Source organism: Mauremys reevesii, linkage group 5, assembly GCF_016161935.1.
Source record: "Mauremys reevesii isolate NIE-2019 linkage group 5, ASM1616193v1, whole genome shotgun sequence".
Lineage (NCBI taxonomy): Eukaryota > Metazoa > Chordata > Testudines > Geoemydidae > Mauremys > Mauremys reevesii.
Window position 1 is genome coordinate 45,776,286 of NC_052627.1, and position 10,346 is coordinate 45,786,631.

Genomic DNA, 10,346 nt, shown 5'->3' on the forward strand with positions numbered 1-10,346 from the left:
TAGCTGTCTGCTCTCTGGCCTCAAGTGATTGCTTCCTACACTGGCTGCCCAAAGGATACAACACTGGCGACGAGGATGGGATCCTGGTGCTGCTCCAGTAACAGAAGGAAGTAGAAGTCAAGGTAAAGACCAAACAAAGAAAAAAGCTGCTTGTTGCACTGACTGTGAAAGTGAAACTAAAAATCATGGCTACTCTGACCAGGCCCCTGGAGCCTTTTGATGAGAATACAGAGCAGTGGCATGTGTATACTGAGCGTTTTGAGCTTTTTGGTATTGCAAATGACATTACAGAAGCGAAGAAGGTGCCAATATTCTTAACTGTTGTAGGGGCTAAAACCTACTCTCTGCTACGCAGCTTACTACACCCTGTTAAGCCTGAGACTAAATCTTACAGTGACATTGTGGAAATCCTGGGGTCTCATTTCTCCCCAAAACCACTGGTAATTGCTGAAAGATATAGGTTCCACAAAAGAGACCAAAAGGAAGATGAAACAGTTGTACAATTTGTAGCCATTTTAAAAAAGCTAGCAGAACACTGTGAATTTAAAGAGATGTTAAATGATGCCCTGCGTGACAGGTTAGTGTGTGGCCTCTGCAGTGAAGCTATACGGAAGCGCCTACTGACAGAGGCTCAGCTTACATTACAGAAGGCTGTTGATATTGCTGTCTCCATGGAACTGGCTACAAGGGAGGCACAATACATCGGTGCATCCCCTAGGGTGCAAAAAGTGTCACAAGAACTGACCCACAAAACGGTGCAGAGTCAAGAATGTTACCGCTGTGGTAAGCTGGGTCACCAGGCATCAGCATGCTGGTGTAAGGACCTGGTGTGTCGACACTGTGGCAAAAAGGGACACATTGAGTATGCCTGTAAACAAAAGAAAAAGAGGCCTGTGGTCTGGCCGACAAAAAGAGGAACCTTGCATACCCTAGAGCAGACCCAGGAAGATCAAGGTGACACCTCCTCACCAGAGGAAGTGCCACTGCATGTTTTGTCTTTGGCAGCGGGCTCACATGAATATTGGGTAACCCCCTTATTGGAGGGCAAACCTATACGCATGGAACTAGACACCGGTGCAGCTGTCTCGCTGGTTCCGGAGACTGTGTATAAGGAAAAGCTACAGCATCTTCCGCTTAAGGCAACAAAAACTGTTCTGAAGACGTATACAGGTGAAGCTGTGCCCATGTTGGGCACTATTGATGTTAAGGTGGAGCTCAATGGACAGGCGGCTAAATTGCCACTGCCACTGTTTGTGGTGAGAGGTGACTACCCAGCCTTAATGGGTAGGTCTTGGCTTGGGAAGATTCAGCTGAACTGGGCAGAAGTGCACCGGATGACTAAAGAAGAAACCAGTCTAACCCCTATACTAAGGAAACATGCTGCTGTTTTTGGAGATGATTTGGGAAGTCTGAAGGGAATCACTGTGACATTGAACATTAAACCTGGCAGTCCACCAAAATATCTGAAAGCCCGAACTGTGCCATATGCCATCAGGCCAAAAGTTGAAGCAGACCTGGAGCGCCTGGTCACCAATGGAGTCCTAATACCAGTTACCCATAGCTCATGGGCCACTCCTATCATTCCAATAGTGAAGAAAGATGGCTCTCTCCGGATTTGCGGTGATTTTAAAGTCACTGTCAACCCAGTGTTGTGTGCAGAGCAATACCCGCTTCCCCGCATCGATGACCTCTTCGCAGGCCTGGCTGGGGGACAAAAGTTCAGTAAGATTGATCTGAGTCAAGCATATTTACAGATGCACGTCGATGAAAAGTCCCAAGAGCTGTTGACTATTGTGACTCATAAGGGGCTTTATCGATACTGTCGCCTACCCTTCAGAATCACATCGGCTCCCGCCCTGTTCCAGAGGGCTATGGACCAGATCTTGTGTGGCTTGTCAGGAGTTCAGTGCTATCTGGATGATATCCTGGTCACTGGAAGAAATGAAGAGGATCACTTAAAGAATTTAGAGACTACCCTACAAAGACTGGAAGAGTATGGCCTACGAGTTCGCAAAGACAAGTGTGAATTCTTCAAGCCCTCTGTTGAATATTTGGGACACATCATCGATTCTGCAGGTCTTCATAAGGCCCCTGCAAAAGTTAAAGCTATTGTGGAGGCTCCCCCACCTCGAAATGTAAGCCAGCTACGCTCATTTCTAGGACTACTGAACTATTATGGAAAGTTCATCTCACAGTTAGCCACACTGCTAAAACCACTTCATGAGCTCCTTGGGCAGAACAAGGCCTGGAAGTGGACTGAAGCCTGTGATGTTGCATTTAACAAAGCTAAGGATGCATTGTTAAATTCTGAAGTTCTAACGCACTTTGATCCATCCTTACCCCTGCAATTGGCCTGCGATGCTTCCCCTTATGGAGTGGGAGCGGTCGTGTCACACATTATGCCTTCGGAGAAGAAAGACCTATTGCTTTGCTTCACGCACTCTAAGCAAAGCAGAAACTAACTACGCCCAAATCGAACGTGATGCATTAGGAATTGTTTTTGGAATTAGGAAGTTTCATCAGTACCTGTTTGGGCGAAAGTTTACTCTTCTTACAGACCATCGACCTCTGACATCAATTTTTGGACCCTACACAGGCATTCCCCCATTAGCTGCTAGTCGTATGCAACGTTGGGCATTGATACTTTCTGCACACACATATGAAATCAAATATCGGAAATCCACTCTGCACGGCAATGCAGATGGCCTCTCAAGGTTGCCTTTACCGGTCAAACATCAAGATAGTGCCCAAAAGGAAATCTTCTACTTTGAACAGGTAGAGAATACACCCATCACTGCTGCTCAGATAAAGAAGGCAACCCGCGTTGACCCAGTATTATCCCAAGTTATGGACCTGGTGATGCATGGAAAATCTCGACAAACCTCTCCGGTCTCACTCGACCTTGTTCCCTACACGTCCAGGCGGATGGAGTTATCGGTCCAATCTGGTTGTTTGTTGTGGGGGAGGCGTGTCATTATTCCACCACCCCTGAGATCACAGATGTTAGAACAGCTACATTCCGGTCACTGTGGAATAGTGCGCATGAAGGAAATTGCACGAAGCTATTTTTGGTGGCCTAGATTGGACAGTGCTATTGAAGAGAAGGCAAAAGCTTGTATGTCATGTCAGGGTGTAAGAAATGCACCCCAGTGGGCACCCCTACACCCATGGGACTGGCCTGAAAACCCGTGGCAATGTATTCACGTTGACTTTGCTGGCCCCCTTGAAGGAAGCATGTTCTTGGTGGCAGTAGATGCCCATTCTAAATGGCCAGAAGTCTCTATAATGCAGTCCACTACTGCAGAGAGTACTATCCAAAAACTACGAGGACTCTTTAGTCGTTTTGGTCTGCCAGAACAACTTGTGAGCGACAACGGACTGCAGTTCGTCTCTCAGGAGTTTCAAAATTTTATGAAGGCAAATGGGATACACCACATCACGTCAGCACCATATCATCCGTCCACCAACGGATTAGCTGAAAGATTTGTGCAGACAATGAAAAACGCTTTGAAATCAGCAAAGGGACAACACTCCATTCAAAAGCGTCTGGATACCTTCTTACTTTCCTATAGAAACACACCTCATGCTACGACCCAGGCTTCCCCAGCCTTTCTAATGTTGGGACGACAGCTGCGCACTTGCTTTGATCTGCTGAAACCTTCTGAACCCAGACAAACTGTGCAACATCAGCAGCAATATCAAGTCATCAGACGGGCACCCAGAGCAAAAGACCGAACCTTTAGCCCAGGGCAGCCAGTTTTGGCTCGGAATTATACTTCCAGAGCTAAATGGGTCCTGGCCACAGTCATCACTCAAACAGGACCTGTTTCCTATACAGTCCGGACTGCAGAGAATCTTACCTGGCGGCGACATGTAGATCAGCTGTTGCCAGGTCATGCCAGTCTTCAGGACCCATCTGCAGTTGAGGGGTCTGACTTCACCCCTCCTGGTGAGACACCGAATCATGAGTCACCTGTTCCTGACTGTTCTCCTCCATTACTGCCGGCAGCTGAGATACCCCTTTGCCCAGCACGAGCTGATACCACCTCCTCACCTATTCATGCTGCGGACCCTGAGCCCCTAGTACTTTCGGGTGCAACAACACCAGAAGTTCGCCGTAATCCACCTAGAGACAGAAGGCCTCCTCATCGGCTGGATCTTTAGTTAGGGCGAACCCACGGTTATGGGACAAAATAATCCCCAGGGTTTAGCCGGGAATGGAGGCAGTCTACCTTCCTTCTCTAGTTTAGTGTGTGTTTTATTTAGGGGATGTTCTTATTAGGGGATGTTGTGTATTTGGTTGTCATGGGTTTTGTTACTATGGCAACTGAGTTAGACTATTAAGGGATAGCTCAGCCGGTTTCAACCGGCTGAGTGAGCTCTCTGTCTCTGTAAATAAAATGGAGGTTTTGGTTAGCTGTCTGCTCTCTGGCCTCAAGTGATTGCTTCCTACACCGGCTGCCCCAAGGATACAACAATAGATATCTTGGGATTACTCTCTACAGAGTTTTGTGCGTGGAGTGCATGTTGTCTTGAATCTGTGGTTGCCTCGATATCATAAAGGGGGAAAAGGATACAACTACTGATAATGGGGAAACCCTAAACCCTAATATCCCTTGAATGATGGCAAACTCTGTAATTGCAAGAGGCTTGAGTAGTTGGAGAGAAAAAAGCTTGTTTATCTGAAACACCAAGCAACAATGACAAAATGTAAAGGGGTCTGGGCAGTTTCGCTGAGAATAAAATATTCATGTTGATAACTTACATAAAACAAAAGATGGAGTGTTTTCTGCAGGGAAATTACTTTCTCTGATGGACTTCATTTATGCATGATGGAGTTTTAAATTTTTGAAAACCCCTTTGGTTATTTTTTTTTCTTTCTTTCAATTCTAGTGGTTTTAATTTCAGGCTTATAAACAGATATACAATTTCTTGCTAAAAGGGTCTTATTCTGTTTAAATCCATACTTATTACATTCAGCAAAAACAGAATTGCTTCTTACAATGACAATGAATACAACATCAATATTTAAGACTGCAGCCTCATAGATGTCATAGTGTGATGTGGGTACTTTCGTTTTAAACAGCCCTCTGATAAAATGTTTCTTCATTTGCTTCCAGTTTATTTTTTAACATTCTTTACCTTAAGATTCTGATTGTTATATCTAGTTACTGGTAGCCAGACATATGAAAGTGATGGTCTAGCAACAGAGTTTTCCTGTTCTCTATGTGGAATTGCAGTGTGTGTGTGTGTGTGTGTGAGACCTGCAAACAACTACAGCTGAAAGTCAAAGACATTATGGTCATTATGAGCTGCAGGGAGCAGTTCCATCAGGTAATCTCCATGGAAGCATTGCACTGGCCAAGCTACTAGCAGGACTAAGCTTTTTCTCATCTCAAAGTCCTTACATGCTGCAGACTGTTCAGAGGAGAATAGGAAATAGAATAATACTGACCTCTGGAGAACAAGTTCAAATTCTGGGTCAGGTCACAAGAGAAATAAGTGAGCTTAATAATGTTTAGTTTTTCTCATTTAACAACATCACAAGGCTGCCACACTTACTTAAACCAGAAATTCAGTCTTTGCTCAGGGATTGAAGTGCATTACCTGAGCTGTGTGGAGGAAACTTGAATAGTGCCTGCCCCATGACTGAATGTCTGGATTGAGTCAATACTCTCAAATGTAGCCTCTTCTGAAAGGGTACTATATACTATAGTCATTTTACCTTTGGTAAATATATTCTGACTATTTGGATTCTTGGTAGCTTAGGAGTTATTCTTCAGTTTCTCTCCTGGAAAAGAGTGTTGCAGACTTCTGCTATGTGCTGTTAAACAGCTGTTATGTTTCACTCCAGAGGGAGGTGCATCTTGGCAATGGGGAACTGGTCTCGATGGAGCAGATGCTACTCTCTTACTTATGTTGAGTGGTATGAGACTGCTTGGGGAATAAAATATTACTTAGTAGGCATGTTTACTTAGATACAGAATTATAAACATGTGTGTCCTAAAGGGAAAAACTAGGTAAATGAGCAACAAATATTATAGCTCTAATGTTTGAAAGATATCTTTAGACTAAGTGGGTAAACAATTAAATACACTTAGTCGTTTGCATATAAGACGTACAGAGCAGGAGAAATGCACTGCCTAGACTAGAGAATCAGTTATTGCTGAAAAGACTCACTGGGAGCCCAATTCTGTAGACACTTTCTTGTGTGAATAAGTTACTCATACATAAGTTTTCACTGGATCAGGCCTTATAACTGCACTGTATGATTGACTTTTAAAACTATTAAGTGACTATTGCTAATTAAGGAAATGGACCCTACCCTATTTAAAGGCAAAATTAAGAGGGACTTATGAGGGGCAGCTCCTGAGAGATTCAAGAATCCCTGCTAAAAACCCATTCAGATGGGGTGATATGTATCACATTCATAAAGTGTATGTGTTCAGAACTGTTGTTAGCTCGATTACTGCCTGTTCTCACATGAAACTATGATCTAAACTGCTCAACTTCTTACTGCTGTGAAGATTCTATTAGCAGAAAATACTGTACTCAGTTCCTCCCAACAGACTTGAATATATTGCATTCTTAATAACAAATCTGCCTTTTTTCCTCTCCCACAAACCTTCTGGGAAAGGCCTATAGTATTAAATAATAGTAATTGGCAGTTCTTATATAGTGCTTTTCATCTGTAAATCTCAAAGGGGTTTGCAAAGGAGATGCGTAGCATAATTCGAGTCAGTTGAAAATTTTCAGCTGCCTCCTGGGCAACTGACTCTGTGAAACTCCCCAAGCAGTTGGCTCCACAGACTCCCTGACTTTTTTGGGAAGCCCAGGGAGACAGCTGCCAGGGAAGGAAGCAGAGACATTCAGTTTTATTTCTCCCAAAATTTGATATTTCCCCCTGCAAAAACCTTTGCATATTTGATGTTTCCTCCCAATTCAGGATATTCTTTTATTGAAAATTCAAAATTTGTCCTGGGTGGGAAATTCCCTTTCTGGCCATCTCTGATCATAATCCTTATTGTACATTTGGGGAAGTGAAGGCATAGAGAGGTTAAGTGAGTTGCCCAGTGTCACCCTGCAGGTCAGTGGCAGAGAGTCAGGAGCTAGGTCTTCTGATTCCCTGAGTAGCTTGTGCTCTATTCACTAGGCAACACTACTTTTGGAATATGAAGCTATCGGTGTGAAAATGTGGAGTTAGGAACCTAATTTTAGGTTCCTATTACTGAAAATGTTGGCCATAATCTAATTTATCCACAACCAAATTCCATCTTTTCTTGTCTAATGAGCTTTGATGACAGCAATAGACATATTTATATTTTATGGTGTGGAACTAGTTATGTACATGTGTTCTTAACGTACAGAAGAATCTTTCCAGTGATTTCAGTGGCATTTTGACAACGCCCTTATCTTACATATTGATTGTTCTTCCCCGGGTTTGCAATATCGGTCATCTCCTATTTTAGTGAGAAAGCAGATTCTTTTAGCCATGCATTTCAGATAACATTCTGTTCCATTTAATAAAATGTCATGGATACCATAGTAGGGTAGTACAGGAAATGGTGTTAGTGATTCAGTAGCTGACTCTCCTCTCTGAGCAGGTACACTACATGATGAATTTAATAAAGCATTTGATATAGCGTCTCATGAAATCTTGCTGGAAAATAAAGTCACATTGGCTTTGACATGAGGACAGTTATATGGATTCAAAACTAGCTGAAGGATGTTAATAGCTGTGTAGTTGATGATGATGATGATGATGATGATGATGATGATGATGATGATTATATCTAGCCTTTCTGCTTTTCAGCCATACATCTCAAAGTGATTTACAAAGAATAAATGGTAAAGTATCAAGCTATAGGGAAGTGGCTAGTGCAGAGGTAGGGAAACTACGGCCCGCGGGATTGTCGTGCCTGGCCCCCGAGCTCCTGGCCCGGGAGGCTAGCTCCCGGCCCCTCCCCTGCTCTCCCCCATCCCCCACAGTCTCAGCTCGCTCGTTCCGCTGCCAGTGCAATACTCTGGGTGGCGGAGCTGTGAGCTCCTGGGGCAGTGCAGCTGCAGAGCCCGGCCTGACTCGGTGCTCAGTGCTGCATGGTGGCGGTGGCAGCATGGCCCAGCTCCAGCCGGGTGGCGCAGCTGTAGCACCACCAGCCACCGGTGCTCCAGGCAGTGCGGTAAGGGGGCAGGGAGGAGAGAGGGTTGGATAGAGAGCAGGGGAGTTCAGGGTGGTGGTCGGGGGGGAAACGGGGGCTTGAATGGGGGCAGGGGTCCAGAGAGGCAGTCAGGAAGGAGGGGGGGTTGGATGGGGCAGCAGGGGGCAGTCAGGGGCAGCGGTTCCGGGGCAGATAGAAGGTGGGGGCCGGGCCACAACCCCCTCTCCTAACCGGCCCTCCATACAATTTTACGAAACCTGATGTGGCCCTCAGGCCAAAAATCTTGCCCGCCTCTGGGCTAGTGGGATGACATGGTGACCTATTTGATGTTCATGCTTACTCAACATCCTCTTCATTGAATATCTAAGAGAAGAAATAAATAATGTGTTAATTAACATGGAAGATGATTCCCAAGTGGGAGGTGTTACCAAGACAAGGAGACGTAGAAATAATAGACGATAGTGGTTTTCATGTACAGCGGAGGTTGGCAACCTCTGGCACGCGGCTCGCCAGGGTAAGCACCCTGGTGGCCCGGGCCAGTTTGTTTACCTGCTGTGTCGACAGGTTCGGCCGATCGCAGCTCCCACTGGCCGCAGTTCACCGTCCCAGGCCAATGGGGGCTGCGGGAAGTGGCGCTGGCGAGGGATGTGCTGGCGGCGGCTTGCCGCCGCCCCCATTGGCCTGGGACGGCAAACCGCGGCTTGTGGGAGCCGCGATCGGCCAAACCTGCCAACGTGGCAGGTAAACAAACTGGCCCAGCTGCCAGCGTGCTTACCCTGGCGAGCCGCGTGCCAGAGGTTGCCAACCTCTGATGTACAGTCTTACAAGCTTTCATTCCCTCAAATACTCTGTATGATAAGTTTCCTTATTTTACAGATGGGGAAATTGAAGTAGAGAGATTAAGTGATTTATATTAGGTCACTGGGACACTAAGTTATTGGGATGAGATATGAGGAGTCCTTGTCTTTCAATACACTATTTGGACAACTAGGCTAAGGCCAGATTTTCTGCTGTGTCTGAGATCTGCTCAAAGCAGAAAAGAGGGTAGGATGGTCAGGGAGCAGTTTATGACTCCCTGATTTTTCCACCTGTCTCAGCCCCAGTCAGAGCACACTGAAATTTTGCCATCTGTTACTTTAGAGTAAATCTGGAGTAACTCAATTTACATTGGTGTGACTGACAGGAAAATTTATCACAATACATAAATGAAGTGTGGTAATGTCCAAAGAAAAGAGGTAGTGTGTACTCTTTCTGCAAAAAAGAAAACACTCAGAGACTATTTTTAATCATTAATATCAAGAAGCTGCCACTTTCCAGAGAGGTAGACATTTTGTAGGAAATGTTTAGCCTTGAGGCAGTTTATTATTTACACAGATGTATAAGTAGTACAGCTTCTGGCAGTTTTTATCATTACTAATGAATGAATAAGCACATTAAAAAATGTTTCATCAGAAGGAAGCATGTTGCACTGTTCTTATCAATAATTATATGCAAGTAAAATTCAAGCCTGTGGGATTATATTATTGTGTTTTTTATACAATCACTTTTCTTAAAAGGAAAGTTCAGACAGAGAAGATAAACGATGGCTGAAAATTTTAGACATAATTAAAAGAAAAAAATGGATACGTTCCCAAGCCCCTTTAACAAAGGGAACACAGACAAATATTGTATAACCATAGTTTGATAAATAATATTGCATTAAAATAGCATACACAAAAATTGGGCTGGTTTATGAGAAATAGAGTGACAGGTTTTTAATAGTCATGAGAATGCGATTAGTCAACCTATTTTGTTTCCTATTTTAATTTTGGAGATCTGCAGAGCAAAAATTGTTCCAGAGCATAGTATTATATATGTTGAGAGAATTCTGGTATAGGTAACTGAGAATATATTTCCTAGAGGCCAGCTGGGGATGGATGAAAGACTCTTAATTGGACAACTGGGCTGATTTCTCAATATTAACAATGAGAAAGAAGAACAGAAGAAAAAGCAAACTAATTCTCTTCTGAAGCAACCAATGAGGGGATGAAAGTGGATTCAGTCATTGGAGCTAACTTGGAAATTGTCTTCACTATGGGGTAAGTGGACCTAAGATATGCTACTGCAGCTACGTGAATAATGTAGCTGGAGTCGACACAGCTCAGGTCAACTTACTGTGGTGTCTTCATAGTGCTGTGTTGACAGGAG